The sequence below is a fragment of the Antechinus flavipes genome, chromosome 4 (genome assembly GCF_016432865.1).
Source record: "Antechinus flavipes isolate AdamAnt ecotype Samford, QLD, Australia chromosome 4, AdamAnt_v2, whole genome shotgun sequence".
Lineage (NCBI taxonomy): Eukaryota > Metazoa > Chordata > Mammalia > Dasyuromorphia > Dasyuridae > Antechinus > Antechinus flavipes.
Window position 1 is genome coordinate 244,287,094 of NC_067401.1, and position 16,466 is coordinate 244,303,559.

Consider the following 16,466-nt stretch of genomic DNA (forward strand, 5'->3'; position numbering starts at 1 on the left):
CAAAGTATGGAAGATTTTTATGAAGTGATATACACTAAATGAAAAACAAAGTTAAGGATAAATATAATTATTAAAAAACAGATTAATGAAGACAACTTGAAACTACAACCAAATTTTGGTTATACATACACACACACACACACACACACACACACAATTTTGTTACAAATGAAAAAGCAGACATAATATTTATCAAAGTCAATGTGCCAGGCTTTGTGTGAACCATCGAGGTATAGTTGTCATGGCAAGTGTCATCAGCATCTTAATGAAGGATTTAATTGATGAACTCACTCTCTTTGATGTCATGGAAGATAAATTGAAGGGAGAGATAATGGATCTCCAAAAGACGATCTTTTCTTTCTTTTTTCTTTTTTCTTTTTTTTGCTGAGGCAATTGGAGTTAAGTGACTTGTCCTGGGTCACATAGCTAGGAAGTGTTATCTGGGACCAGATTTGAACTCAGGTCCTCCTGACTTCAGGGCTGCCGCTCTATCCACTGCACTACCTAGCTCCCCTACAATCTTTTCTTGAGTATGACGAAGATTGTCTCTGGTAGACTCCAGCGTATCAGACAGCTACAAGATAGTAATTTTCATTGTAGATGCGTGCCAATTAAGGGTAGAGGAAATTGAGTCTCCTGAATTTGGTCCAGGGCAATGTAAACATCCTGAAAATAATTATTCCTTACAGAGAGGCTTGGAGAGACCTACATGGACTGATGCTAAGTGAGAAGAGCAGAACCAGGAGATCATTATACACTTCGACAACGATATTGTATGAGGCTGTATTCTGATGGAAATGGATTTCTCTGACAAAGAGACTTAACTGAATTTCATTGGATAAATGATGGACAGAAACAGCTACACCCAAAGAAGGGATACTGGGAAATGAATGTGAACTATTTGATTTTTGATTTTCTTCCCGAGTTATTTTTACCTTCTGAATCCAATTCTCCCTGTGCAGTGGGAGAACTGTTCGGTTTTGCAAATATGTATTGTATCTAGGATATACGGCAACATATTTAACATATATAGGACTGCTTGCCATCTTGGGGGGGGGAGGAAGGAGGGAGGGGAAAAAATGAAACATAAGTGATTGCAAGGGATAATGTCGTGTAAAAATTATCCTGGCATGGATTCTGTCAATACAAAGTTATTATTAAATAAAATAAAATTAAAAAAAAAAAAGAAAATAATTATTCCTGATATTGTAAAAAGTAATCCTAACTGTAAACTACTTGTTGTTTCCAATCCAGGGGACATTCTGACATGTTTCCTAGAAACTTAGTGACTTGCTCCAAAACCATGTTATTTGAAATGGAACTAATCTAGACTCTACCCATTTCCATTTCATAATTGGGAGTAAGCTGAGTATCAATTTAACAAACTGTCTCGATTATTATTGGGAAGCATAGTGATTCTAATATACCTTTATAGAATGGAGGTAATATTGCTGGAAAACTATTCATAGATAGGTAGTTGGAAATGCTTATAAGGTCATCAAACTGAAAATGCTTTGTGGGCTTCTGGCCTCTCTGCAGCACATTTGTAAGAACTATGATGAAGAATCTTGGAAAAGTGCATCAGGTTTGTATGATGATGAAGGACCTATATGGAATAAATGAGGAAATCTTCCTTAATGTCCCTCATATCTTGGGGAGCAATGATATCATAGATATAGTAAAGCTGACTTTGAATTCTTAAGAGGAATAACGTTTTTAAAAGAATATTTATACCTGCTGAGATGTCTGGAGAGATCTGAAATTCTAAAGCCTTTCAATGTGCCACTACTTGACAATATGAAAACAGTTAAAGGATAGTATATGATGCACTATTCATATAGATTATATGGTTCAAGTAATCTGTGATTAAATACCAAGTATGAAATAGAAATGTAAAACAAACCTCCCCCAAAAAACATAAAGTATCAATAAAAATATCTGGTATAATTGGAGAATGGCTGAATAAATTGATGCTCATCAATGTAATGGAAAATTATGATATCATTAAAAATGACAGGTATGAATATTAAAAATATATACATTGTTGTTGTTTTCAATTAGTCATGTCCAACTCTTTGTGACTTCATTTGGGGTTTTCCTTGCGAAGATACTGGAATGGTTTGCCATTCTTTCTCAAGCTCATTTTTACAAAAGAAGAAATCGAAACAAACAGGGTTAAGTGACTTATTCAAGGTCACACAACTAGTAAATACCTGAGGCTGCATTTGAACTGAGTCTTCCTGACTGCAGGTCCAGTTCTCTTTCCATTGTGGTACCTAACTATCACAACAATTCAACCACAAAATGACGCCAAACCTCAATATTCTGATCAGAAGTGAGACATTTTATCTGTTACATCACACATTATCCACAAAATTAGGCAGCAAGTATATAGAAGCACTGGCATCTATGACTTGGAAGTTGTTTCAGTCATGTCCATTTTTTAAATAGTTTTTTAATTGCCAAAACATATGCATGGGTAATTTTTCAACAATGACCCTTGCAAAAACTTCTATTCCAACTTTTCTCCTCCTTCCCTCCAGTCCCTCCCCTCGATGGCAGGTAGTCCCATACATATTAAAGTATATGTTAAATACAATATATGTATACAAATTTATACAGTTATCTTGTTGCACAAGAAACAGATTTAGAAAGAAGATAAAAATAACCTGGGAAGAAAAACAAAAATGCAAGCAAACAATAACATAAAGAGTAGAAATGCTATGTTGTGGTCCACACTCATTTCCCAGTGTTCTTTTGCTGGGTGTAGCTGGTTCTGTTCATTACTGATCAGCTGGAATTGATTTGGATTCTTTCATTGTTGAAGAGAGCCACTTCCATTAAAATTGATCCCCATATAGTATTGTTGTTGAAGTGTATAATGATCTCCTGGTTCTGCTCATTTCAATTAGCATCAGTTCATGTAAGTCTCTCCAAGCCTCTCTGTATTCATCCTTCTGGTCACTTTTTTACAGAACAATAATATTCCATAACATTCATATACCCCAATTTACTCAACCATCCTCCAATTGATGGGCATCCATTCAATTTCCAGTTTCTAGACACTACAAAAAGAGCTGCCACAAATATTTTTGCACTTGTGGGTCCCTTTCCCTCCTTTAATATCTCTTTGGGATATAAGCCCAGTAGTAACATTGCTGAATCAAAGGGTTTGCACAGTTTGATAACTTTTTGAGTATAGTTCCAAATTTCTCTCCAGAATGATTGGATCCGTTCACAACTCCACCAACAATGCATCAATGTCCCAGTTTTCCCTCCAACATTCATCACCATCTTTTCCTATCATTTTAGCCAATCTCACAGATGTGTGGTAGTTTCTCAGAGTTGTCTTAATTTGCATTTCTCTGATCAATAATGATTTGGAATACCTTTTCATTATGAGTAGAAATAGTTTCAATTTCATTATCCGAAAATTGTCTGTTCATATCCTTTGACCATTTATCAACTGGAGAATGGCTTGACTTCTTATAAATTAGAGTCAATTCTCTATATATTTTAGAAATGAAGCCTTTATCAGAATCTTTAACTATAAAAATGTTTTCCCAGTTTATTGCTTCCCTTCTAATCTTGTCGGCATTAGTTTTGTTTGTACAAAAACTTTTCAATTTGATATAATCAAAATTTTATATTTTGTGATCAATAATGATCTCTAGTTCTTCTTTGATCATAAATTCCTTCCTCCTCCATAAGTCTGAAAGATAAGCTATCCTATGTTCTTCTAATTTATTTATAATCTCATTCTTTATGCCTAAATCATGAACCCATTTCGACCTTATCTTAGCATGTGGTATTAGGTGTTGGTCAATGCCTAGTTCCAATTTTCCCAGCAATTTTTGTCAAATAGTAAGTTATTATTCCCAAAGCTGGGATTTGGGGGTTTGTCAAACACTAGATTACTATAGTCATTAATTATTTTGTCCTGTGAACCTGACCTATTCCACTGATCAACTAGTCTTTTTCTTAGCCAATATCAAATGGTTTTGGTGACTGCTGCTTTATAATATAGTTTTAGATCAGGTACAGCTAGGCCGCTTTCATTTGATTTTTTTTTCATTGGTTCCCTTGAACTTCTTGACTTTTTGTTCTTCCACATGAATTTTTTTTTTTTTTAGGCCTGTAAAATAGTTTCTTAAGAGTGTGATTGGTATAGCAATAAATAAATAGATGAGTTTAGGTAATATTGTCATCTTTATTATATTCATTTGGCCTATACAAGACTTCATATTTTTTCCAATTGTTTAGATCTGACTTTATTTGTGTGGAAAGTATTTTGTAGTTTTGCTCATAGAGTTCCTGACTTTCCTTTGGCAGATAGATTCCCAAATAGTTTATACTATTAACAGTTATTTAAAATAGAGTTTTTCTTTGTATCTCTTGTTGTTGGATTTTTGTTAGTGATGTATAAAAATGCTGAGGATTTATGTGGATTTATTTTGTAATCTGCAACTTTGCTAAAGTTGTGGATTGTTTCTAATAGTTTTTAGTAGAATCTCTGGGGTTCTTTAAGCATATCATCATGTTATCTGCAAAGAATGATAATTTGGTTTCTTCATTAACTACTCTAATTCCTTTAATCTCATTTTCATCTTTTATTGCCAAAGCTAGTATTTCTAATACAATATTGGATAGTAATGGTGATAATGGGCAAACCTGTTTCACTCCTGATTTTATTGGTAGTGGTTCCAGTTTATCATCATTACATATGATTCTTACTGATTGTTTTAAATAGATGCTACTGACTATTTTAAGGAACAGTCCATTTATTCCTATACTCGCTAGTGTTTTTAATAGAAATGGGTGTTAAATTTTATCAAATGCTTTTTCTGCATCTATTGAGATGATCATATGGTTTTGTTAATTTGGTTATTGATATGGTCAATTATGTTAATAGTTTTCCTAATACTGAACCAGTCCTGTATTCCTAGTATAAATCTTACTTGGTTATGGTATATTATCCTGGGGATGATTTTCTGTACTCTTTTTGCTAATATTTTATTTAAGATTTTGGCATCAAATAACTGTTAGGACATGTATAGTTATATTGTATTTAATTTATACTTTAACATATTTAACATGTATTAGTCAACCTGCCATCGGGGGACAGGAGGGAGGGAAGGAGGGGAAAAATTGGAACAAAAGGTTTGGCAATTGTCAATACTATAAAATTACCCATGCATATAACTTGTAAATAAAAAGCTATAATACAAATAAATAAATACATAAATAGATTTCAAATATGTGACCAAAAAAAAAAAAAAGATTTTTGCATCAATGTTCATTAGGGAGATTGGTCTATAATTTTCTTTCTCTGTTTTTGTCTTACGTGGTTTAGGTATCAGTACCATGTCTATGTCATAAAAGGAATTTGATGGGACTCCTTCAATCCCTTTTTTTCAAATAGTTTATATAGCACTGGAGTTAATTATTCTTTAAATGTTTGGTAAAATTCACATGTAAATCCTTCTGCTTCTGGGCATTTTTTCTTAAGGAGTTGATAAATAGCTTATTCTATTTCTTTTTCTAAAATGGGACTATTTAACCAATTCACATCTTCCTCTGTTAATCTGGGCAACTTATATTTTTGAAGATATTCATCCATTTCATTTAAGTTATCAAATTTATTGGCATAAAGTTGGTCAAAGTAACTCCTAATTATTGCTCTAATTTCTTCTTCATTAGTGGCAAGTTCTCCCTTTTCATTTTTTAGACTAACAATTTGATTTTCCTCTTTCCTTTTTGTAATCAAATTTACCAAGGGTTTATTTATTTTGTTGGTTTTTTCATAGAACCAACTCTTAGTTTTATTTATTCATTCAATAGTTTTGGTTTTTTTTTTTTTTTACTTTCAATTTTATTAAGTTCTCCTTTTATTTTTAGAATTTCATGTTTAGTGTTTGGAGGTTTTTAATTTGCCCTTTTTCTACCTTTTTTAGTTGCAAGTCTAATTCATTGATTTTCTCTTTCTCTATTTTATGCAAGTAGGCCTCTAGAGATATAAAATTTCCCCTTATTACCTCTTTGGCTGCATCCCACAGATTTTGGTATGTTGTGTCTTTATTGTCATTCTCTTGGATGAAATTATTATTTGCGTCTATGATTTGTTGTTTCATCCAATCTTTCTTTAGGATGAGATTATCTAGTTTCCAATTACTTTTTGTTCTATTTTCCCTTGGCTTTTTATTGAATGTAATTTTTATTGCATTGTGATATGAAAGGGATGCATTTACTATTTCTGCCCTTCTGAATTTGAATTTGAGGTCTTTATGTTTTAATATATGGTCAATTTTTGTATAAGTTCCATGAACTGCCGAGAAGAAAGTGTACTCCTTTCTGTCTCCACTTAGTTTTCTCCAAAGATCTATCATACCTAACTTTTTTAGTGTTCTATTTACCTCTTTAACTTCTTTCTTACTTATTTTGTGGTTTGATTTATCTAGTTCTGAGAGTGCAAAGTTGAGGTCTCCCACTATTATAGTTTTGCTGTCTATTCTTACATCTCTCAACTTTTCCTTTATGAATTTAGATGTTATACCACTTGGTGCATATATATTTAGTATTGATATTGCTTCATTATCTATGCTACCCTTGAGCAAGATATAGTCCCCTTCCTTATCTCTTTTAATTAGATCAATGTTTGCTTTTGCTTGATTTGAGATCAGGATGGCTACCCCTGCTTTTTTGACTTCACCTGAAAGAGAGTAGATTCTGCTCTAGCCTTTTACCTTTGCTCCATATGTATCGCCCTGCTTTAAGTATGTTTCCTGTAAACAAAATACTGTAGGATTCTGGCTTTTAATCCAGTCTGCTATCTGCCTCTGCTTTATGGGGGAGTTTATCCCATTCACATTTATGGTTAAAATTACTAATTTTGTATTTCCTGCCATCTTGTTAAGCCCAGATTATGCTTTTCATTTTCCTTGTCCCCTTATCCCCCTTCCCAGTATTAAACTTATGAGCACCACTTGCTTCACACATCCTGCCCTCTTTAGTTACCCCCCCTTTGAGTCCCTCCCCTTTTCTTAAATCTTTCCCTTACAATTTCTGTATTCCCTTCTATTTAGCCTACTCCTTCTGTTTTCGCTTTTCCCCTCCCACTTTTCAATGAGGTGGGAGAAGTTTCTCTGTAAACTGAATATGTCTAATATTTTCTCTTTGAGCCAATTCTGATGAGAGTAATATTCACACTATGTTCATCCCCCTCCCTTTTTTCCCTCAGATATAATAGGTTTCCTTTGCCTCTTCGTGAAATGTAGTACCTCCACTTTTCCCTTTTTCTGCTCCAATTTCCTTTCCACCTCTACATGCTTTTTTTATATTATAACAGTAAAACCAAATTATACATGTACTCTTTATGTATACCCATAACAGAAATACAGTTTTCAAAAGTTCTTTTTGCCTTTTTATGCTGTATTTGGAGGTAAAACTTTTTGTTTAACTCTGTTTTTTTCATCATAAATACATGGAATTCATCTATTTCGTTGAATATTCATCTTCTTCCCTGGAAGAAAATGCTCAGTTCAGCTGGGCAAATTATTCTTGGCTATATACCAAATTCCTTTGCCTTTAGGAATATCATAATCCAGGCCCTTCAATCCTTTAATGTGGCTGCTGCTAGATGCCAAGTCAACCTTATTGTGGCTCTTCAGTATATCTGGCTGCCTGTAGTATTTTTTCCTTGGTCTGATAGTTCTGGAATTTAGCCACAATATTTCTTGAGTTTTAATTTTGGGATCTCTTTCTGTAAGTGATTGAGGAATTCTTTCAATGTCTATTTAACCTTCTGTTTTTTTGACATCCGGGCAGTTCTCTTTGATGATTTCCTGAAAAATAGTATCTAGGCTCTTTTTTTTCATCATGATTTTCAGGGAGTCCAATAATCCTTAGATTAATCCTCCTAGATCTATTTCCCAGATCTCCTGTTTTTCCAAGTAAGTATTTAAAGTTTTTTTCTATTTTTTTCAGTTTTTTGATTTTGCATGACTGATTCTTGGTGTCTCCTCATGTCATTCATTTCCATTTGTTCAATTCTGATTTTTAATGAATTATTTTCATCATTTACTTTTTTATTCCTTTTTGTAATTGTCCAATTCAGTTTTAAAATGAGTTTTTTTGTTCTTGCAAAGCTTCCATTTCCTTTCCCTATTTGTCTTCTAGCTCTCTTTTAAGAGCCTTTTTAATTTCTTCTATGAGAGCCTTATGTAGTAGGGACCAGATCATATCCACCTTTGGAGTTTCATCTAGAGACAAACTGTTTTTAATCTCAGGGTTTGAAATATGCTCTTTTTAAGTATAGAAGCTATCTATAGTTAGAGCCCACATTGCCTTTTTACTCATTTTAACAAAAAACAAAAAACAACAACAACAACAAAAAGAAAAAACAAAAAAATCCACTGCTGTCTGCTTATGGGGTAATGGGGTATTTCCAAGATGCCTCTACAGACAACAGGAAGTAGAAGTGAAGTGGCAATGGTACAGTAGTGGGATTAGCAGTTGCTTGCTGAGATTGTGCTGAGTCCCACCTGGTGCTGGATGGATGTGACCAGGCCCTGAGAGATTCTAGCATTTTGGTGTTATAGTTTTTACCTTTTGTGTATTTAGCTTCTCTGCTGATCTACTTGCTTGCTGCCAGGGCAGAGTAGCCAACACTGTGGTATAGTTCTCCTCTCAAATTTGTAGGTGGTGAAGACCACACCCTACCTCACTCTGATCTGCTCTGCATGAGCTGTTTTCTGTGCTCTCACTGCCTAGCTGCCTGAATCTGCACCTGGCTTAGCTCCATTCCATCCCCTCAAGCAAGCAAAAACAGACCTTTTCTAGTGAGTTTCAAGATTATCTTCTGTTGGTAATGTGTTGTATTCCCAATATTCGTGGGTTTTGACAGTCAAGCACTAATTCTGAGGCTCAGCTTTGTAAAAATAGTTTGGGGGTAAAGGAGAGCTCAGAAAGACATGTGTGTCCCCTCTGCCATCTTGGCTCTGCCCTATGTCCAATTCTTTATGACCCCATTTGGGGTTTTATTGACAAAAATACTGAAGTGGTTTACCATTTCCTTCCTCGACTCATTATACAGGTGAGGAAACCAAGATAAATAGTGTTAAGTGACTTGTTCAGAGTTGCACAAATATTAAGTGTCTAAGGCTGTATTTGAACTCAGGAAGATGATTCTTTTTGACACAAAGCCCAATGTTTTATCCACAGTGCCACATAGCTACCCTATATACAAATATATAAGCAAAATAGAGGCAAGTTGGTGTAAAAGACAGAGGGCTGGCTTTAAAGTCAGTAAGACTTAGGTGTGAATCCAATTTACTGGCTGTGTGACACTAGGTAAATCACTACTCTTCTTAACTCTCACTGATCCAGGAGTTCAATAACCTAATGATAGTACATAACATGACCACACACACACACAATTAATGAAGAGTGAAGAAAGAAGAATTAGAACAACATGCTCGGTGACAATTATCTTTTCAAAAAAAAAAAAAAACAAACAAACATCTGAGTAGTTGTTTAAGGCAGAAAAATAATTTTAAACAATAAACTCAAAAATAAAGACAGAAAATTGTTTGGAATGCAATCCTAAAGAAAAAAGCTTTTTTAAAAAGTTTTTCTCAATCCATATTTAAATTTATAAACATACCTATATAGATATACGTGTATATCTATATAGATATAGATATGTATATGCCTATATTTTCACAAAAAAATTATAAGAAACTAGATTTTTATTTGATTATTTTACATCATTTTTTAATAAAATAAAGATTATTTTAAATACATAAAGTAGAGGCAAGGTCTAAACAACAGTTGCACTAATGGCCATTGAAATGAATAACATTTTGTAAATACTGGGCTAAATACACAGAATACTTTATGACTCTCAAGAATGAAATAATATATGGGAAAGCACACTGAAAATTATGAGGTGGGGGCAGCTAGTTGGTGCAGTGGATAGAGCACCAGCCTTGAAGTCAGGAGGACCTGAGTTCAAATCTGGTCTCAGACACAACACTTCCTAGCTATGTGACCCTGGGCAAGTCATTTAACCCCAATTGCCTCAGCAAAAAATAAATAAATAAATAAATAAGAAAATTATGAGTTGTTATATAAATGTAAGATGGAGTTATGCATAAATGTTTTTCAGGTAAACTTTAGAATTAATACATGAGTCAAAGAGTTCAGGAGTTCATTTTCTCTTCTAAAATATGTCTTCCTTTTATAGCTTACTTAGGATGTATGTGATGGCAGAAATCATGTTTGTATATTTAATAAATCATGCTTACAACCCTATAGGCAATAAAAGAATTTTTAAAAGACTTCTTATAATGACATATTGCAGCTTCTCCTTCTGAAACCCAAACTTCATCCTTTAATTTTAATTTATCATTCAGTTGAAAACCATCAAGTATAATGAGCTTCAGTTATGATATTAGATTTTTTTACATGGGCATGCTAAATAGTAATTTACTGACAGCTAAGTAGTATAATCATTGCAGCATACAAAATTTTTAGAGAAATTGTTTTTAACAACATGTTTTAAAATTTTTGCTTTCCATTATAAAGGATCCTGCCCAGCCACTTTTTGTTTACTTGTTTAGTCATCCCAAATCCTTTTAGAAGTAGGTGGGAGCTGGGGACAGCTGGCTGCAAGGGGAAGCACATTGAAAATTATGAGGTGGAGGCAGCCAGTTGGTGCAGTGGATAGAGCACCAGCCCTGAAGTCAGGAAGACCTCAGTTTAAATTTGATCTCAGACACTAATTCCTAGCTGCAAGACCCTGGGCAAGTCACTTAACCCCAATTGCCTTAGCTATAATAAAATAAAATGAAAAGAAGTAGGTGGGAGCTCAAAAGACAGCCACAGAAAGAGAAAAGAGATATGGACAATGAGATATGGGACAAATAACACTAAATTAGTATCTCAAAATAAAAAAAATATAAACCTTCCATTTATTTTTCATTACCTTATTCCTTTTTTAATTTTATAATTTCAAATTTTTGTATTTCTCAATTGTTAATTCAGATTTACTAAATCAACATTGCACTTGCTGAAGACTAATATCATGAAAAAATCTCGTTCTTGGGTCAAGTAAGAATAGACCCCATCATAATACGAGCACACTGTGGAGAGAATTTAGGTTGTCATGGGAACATTCAATCTAAATTGTAAAGTTTTGTGGACTTAAAAATCTTAAACATGATGTTATATTAATTAAGTTTCTGCACTGAATATGTAATGATTATTTTCCTTGTAATAAAATCTTTTTGCAAGATTGCATTCATTTTCTAAAAGCAAAATTGTGCACACTGACTAATATAGTAACAATGGAAGAAATGGTCTTTCCTTATTCCTGAAGCACATGATACACTGCAAAATATCAGACATTGTAAGTAACATTGTGGACTTTAATATGCTTGCATTACATAACGAATCTTGTGAGCCAAAGCCATTTTAAAATGTTATGATAATATACTCCACAGTACATGCTATGGTGTATTTGGCGTTTATTCATGTAGAAATATAAATGCTGAAAAGGACTAACCTAGACAAAGTTTCTCCATTTTGTGAAAGTATCATTTGAGCTTCAATTTCCATTTCTTTCCTCATTGGGAGAATTCATACAGAGTAGCTTAATGTTGTTTTTTGTTATTCTAGTCATTTCAGTCACATTTCTATGGAATAACCACAAATTTTGCTAATATTCATCAGTAATACAACATTCAGAAATATATTTGCCAAAGGAGAATGTTCTTCAATGGAGAAAATGAAACTTTTAATTCAAAATAAGGTAATTTTGTGGTCATCAAAACCATTTGGTACTGGCTAAGAAATAGAATAATCGATCAGTGGAATCAGTAAGCTAGGTTCACAGGACAAAATAGTCAATGACAATAGTAATCTAGTGTTTGACATATCGAAAGATATGTCACAACTTTTGGAATAAGAACTCACTATTTGACAAAAACTGAAAACTGGAAATTAGAGTGGCAGAAACTAGGCACTCACCCACAGCTACCATCATATACAAAAATAAGGTCAAAATGGGCTCATGATTTTGACATCAAGAGTAGTATTATAAACAAATAAGAAAAACAAAGGATAGTTTGCCTCTCAGCTCTGTGAAGAAGGAAAGAAATTTGTGGCCAAATAAGAAGAGTACAATTCTGAATACAAAATAGATGATTTTGATTATATTAAATCAAAAAGGTTTTGTACAAACAAAACCAATGCAGACAAGATTAGAAGGGAAGCAATTCATTGGAGGGGAAAATTACATTTAAGGGTTCTGATAAATGCCTCATTTCTGAAATTGATATAGAATTGAGCCAAATTTATAAGAATACAACCCATTCTCCAATTGGAAGTTGGTCAAAGCCTATGAAAAGACAATTTTCAGATGAAAAAATTGAAACTATTTCTAGGTATATGAAAAGGTACTCTAAATCACTATTGATCAGAGAAGTGCAACTACACACCTGTCAGATTGGCTAAGATGACAGAAAAAGATAATGATGAATGTTAGAGGGGATCTGGGAAAACTGGGATACTAATACATTTTTGGTGGAGTTGTAGATTCATACAATCATTCAGGATAGCAATTTGTAACTATGCCCAAAGCACTATCAAACTGTGCATACCCTTTGATCCAGCTGTATTTCTACTGGGTTTGTATTTCAAAGAGATCATAGAGAGAAAGGGGATTCACATGCGCAAAAATGTTTGTGGCAGCCCTTTTTATAGTGACAAGAAACTGGAAACTGAGTGGATGCCTATCAGTTGGAGAATGGCTGAATAAGTTATGGCATATGAATATTATGGAATATTATTATTGTATAAGAAATGATCAGAAATGGTCAAAGGATATTGTTGGAATCTTTACAAACTGTTAAGTCATTAGAGTTGATAGAGACAATAATTATCTAATTTAGCAAGGTTCAGTATCACTGATCTGATCTTACAAGGAGATGTTTTGGGCCAGAACCTGAAACAAGGTACTAAGTAGAACTAATTGATACAATGCTTGTGTTCACAACTTTACTCATTGGAGTTCACACATTTGGGAGATTTCAGGGTTTAGTATGAGATATCCGAATTCACACCTTCCTTGAAGCTCTTAGGGCCAGAGAGCACTCTGGGAGAAAACCCATAATCCCATTGTCTCAGAAGACATCATATATAAGCCCAGTCAAGAGAGTTCAGCGCAATTAGATTGGAGAGGAGCACTCTGGTGCAGACACAGAGCACTCTGGGAGATTGAGAGCCAGAAGCCCTCTCTTAGAGGCAAGACAGATTCAACTTGGAGCTGAATTGGAGGCTGAAGAAAGCAGAAGCAGAAGCAAAGGACAAAGCTGCAAGAACTCTTAGAACCAAGGAGAGAGAGAGGCCTTTAAGAAAAACTAACCAGGCTATATTGAAAGACACAATAAAAGATTTGAACTTTCAGCACCTGGCTGCATTTGGGTAATTATTATTTTCAACTGAAACTAAGGCTGCCTCCAGAAAACCTCCCCAAGAAACCTGCTCCCAGAGAGATCCATTATATTTTAAAGAACAAGAACTCAACAGATAAGAACAGACAATTCTCAGACGAAGAAATTGAAAACATTTCTAGCCATATGAAAAGATGCTCCAAGTCATTAATTATTAATCTGAGAAATACAAATTAAGACAACTCTGAGATACCACTATACACCTGTTAGATTGGCTAAGATGACAGAAAAATATAATGCAGAATGTTGGAGGGGATGTGGGAAAACTGAGACACTGATACACTGTTGGTAGTATTGTGAATACATCCAGCCATTCTGGAGACCAATTTGGAACTATGCTCAAAAAGTTATCAAACTGTCCATACCCTTTGACCCAGCAGTGTCACTACTGGATTTATATCCCAAAGATTTCTTAAAGAAGGGAAAGGGACCTGTATGTGCAAGAATGTTTATGGCAGCCCTCTTTGTAGTGGCCAGAAACTGGAAACTGAGTGGATGCCCATCAATTGGAGAATGGCTAAATAAATGGTGGTATATGAATATTATGGAATATTATTGCTCTGTAAGAAATGACCAGCAGGATGATTTCAGAAAGGCCTGGAGAGACTTACATGAACTGATGCTTAGTGAAATGAGCAGGACCAGGAGATCATTATATACTTCAACAACAATACTATATGATGATCAATTCTAGTGGATATGGCTCTCATCAACAATGAGATGAACCAAATCAGTTCCAATAGAGCAGTAATGAACTGAACCAGCTACACCCAGGGAAAGAACTCTGGGAGATGACTATGAACCACTACATAGAATTCCCAATCCCTCTATTTTTGTCCACCTGCATTTTTGATTTCCTTCATGGGCTAATTGTACACTATTTCAAAGTCCAACTCTTTTTATACAGCAAAATAACTGTTTGGACATATATACATATATTGTATTTAACTTATACCTTAACATATTTAACATGTATTTAACAACCTGCCATCTGGGGGAAGGGGTGGGGGAAAGGAGGGAAAAAGGTGGAACAAAAGGATTTACAACTGTCAATGCTGAAAAATTACCTATGCATATATCTTGTAAATAAAAACTATAACAGTAAAAATAAATAAATACATAAACCTTAAAAAAAAAAAAAAGAAAGAAAGAAAGAAAGAAAGAAATGATCAGCAGGATGATTTTGGAGAGACCTGGAGAGACATATCTGATTTAATGCTAAGTGAAGTGAGACGAACCAGATCATTGAACATGGCAATCAGATTATATAAAGATCAATTCTGATGAATATGGCTCTTCTCAATAATGAAATGATTTAGGGCAATTACATCCAAACCTAGAGAGAGGACTGTGGGAACTGAATGTGGATCACAACATAGTGTTTTCACTTTTTTGTTGTTGTTTGCTTACATTTTGTCATTTTTTCCTTTTTGATCTGATTTTTCTTGTGCAGCACAGTAGTAATAGAAATATATATATAGAAGAATTGCACATGTTTAACATATAATGTATTACTTCCCATATAGAGAAGGGGTGGGATGAAGAGGGGGAAATTTGGAACACGAGGTTTTGCAAGGGTCAATGTTGAAAAAGTATCTATGCATATGTTTTGAAAGTAAAAAGTTTTAATAAAAAAAAAATAAGGTAATTTTGTGGAGTTTTTTAACTTTCCTGAATACTTGACTTGTTATTACAATGTTTTGTATCTTTGCATCCTTTTGAAATTATTTATTCTTTTTTCTCAATAGTATTTTATTTTTCCAAATACATACAAAGATACTTTTTAACATTCATTTTTGTAAAAAGAAATTTCTCACTCCTTCCCTCACCTTCTCTCTACCTATGACAACAATCTGAAAAACATTTAACATGTACAATCCTTTTAAACATATTTCTATATTTGTCATGTTGTTCAAGAAAAATCAGACCAAAAAGGATAAAATCATGAAAAATAAAAAGCAAACAGGCAAAAAAAAGAGAGAGAGGGAGAGAAAATATTATGCTTCAATCTACAGTCTCCATAATTCTCTCTCTGGATGCAGATGACATTTTCCTGGATCTCTGCATTGATGAGAAGAGCTAAATCTATCACAGTGGATTGTCACATAATCTTTCTGTACTGTGTATGGTGTTCTGGCTCTGCTCATTTGACTCAGCATTAGTTCACATAAGTCTTTCCAAACTTTTCTGAAACCAGCCTGCACATTATTTCATACAGAACAATAATATTCATTTATATTCTTATATTATAATTTATTTGGCCACTCCCCAGTTGATCGGGAATTTCCAATTCCTTCCCACTACAAAATGGTACAATAGATGAAATTTCAGACCTGGAATTAAGAAAACCTGAGTTCAACTCTGACCTCAGATACTTATTAACTAAGTAATGCTGAGAAAGTCACTTGGTATATGAATGTTATGGAATATTATTGCTCTGTAAGGAATGACCAGCAGGATGAATACAGAGAGGCTTGGAGAAACCTACATGGACTGATGCTAAGTGAGATGAGCAGAACCAGGAGATCATTATACACTTCGACAACGATACTGTATGAGGATGTATTCTGATGGAAGTTGATTTCTATGACAAAGATACCTAACTGAGTTTCAATGGATAAATGATGGACAGAAACAGCTACACCCAAAGAAGGAATACTGGGAAATGAATGTGAACTATTTGCATTTTTGATTTTCTTCCCGAGTTATTTTTACCTTCTGAATCCAATTCTCCCTATGCAACAGGAGAACTGTTCGGTTCTGCAAATATGTATTGTATCTAGGATATACTGCAACATATTTAACATTTATAGGACTGCTTGCCATCTTGGGGGGGGGGGTGGAGGGAGGGAGGGGAAAAAATCGAAACATAAGCGAGTACAAGGGATAATGTTGTAAAAAATTACCCTGGCATGGATTATGTCAATACAAAGTTATTATTAAATAAAATAAAAT

General features: G+C 34.0%; 1 pseudogene; it reads left to right on the forward strand.

Annotated features, from left to right (window-relative positions):
- Positions 1-241: 241 nt before the first annotated feature.
- On the forward strand, positions 242-1,711 carry LOC127561479 (L-lactate dehydrogenase A chain-like; annotated as a pseudogene).
- The last annotated feature ends 14,755 nt before the right edge of the window (positions 1,712-16,466 follow it).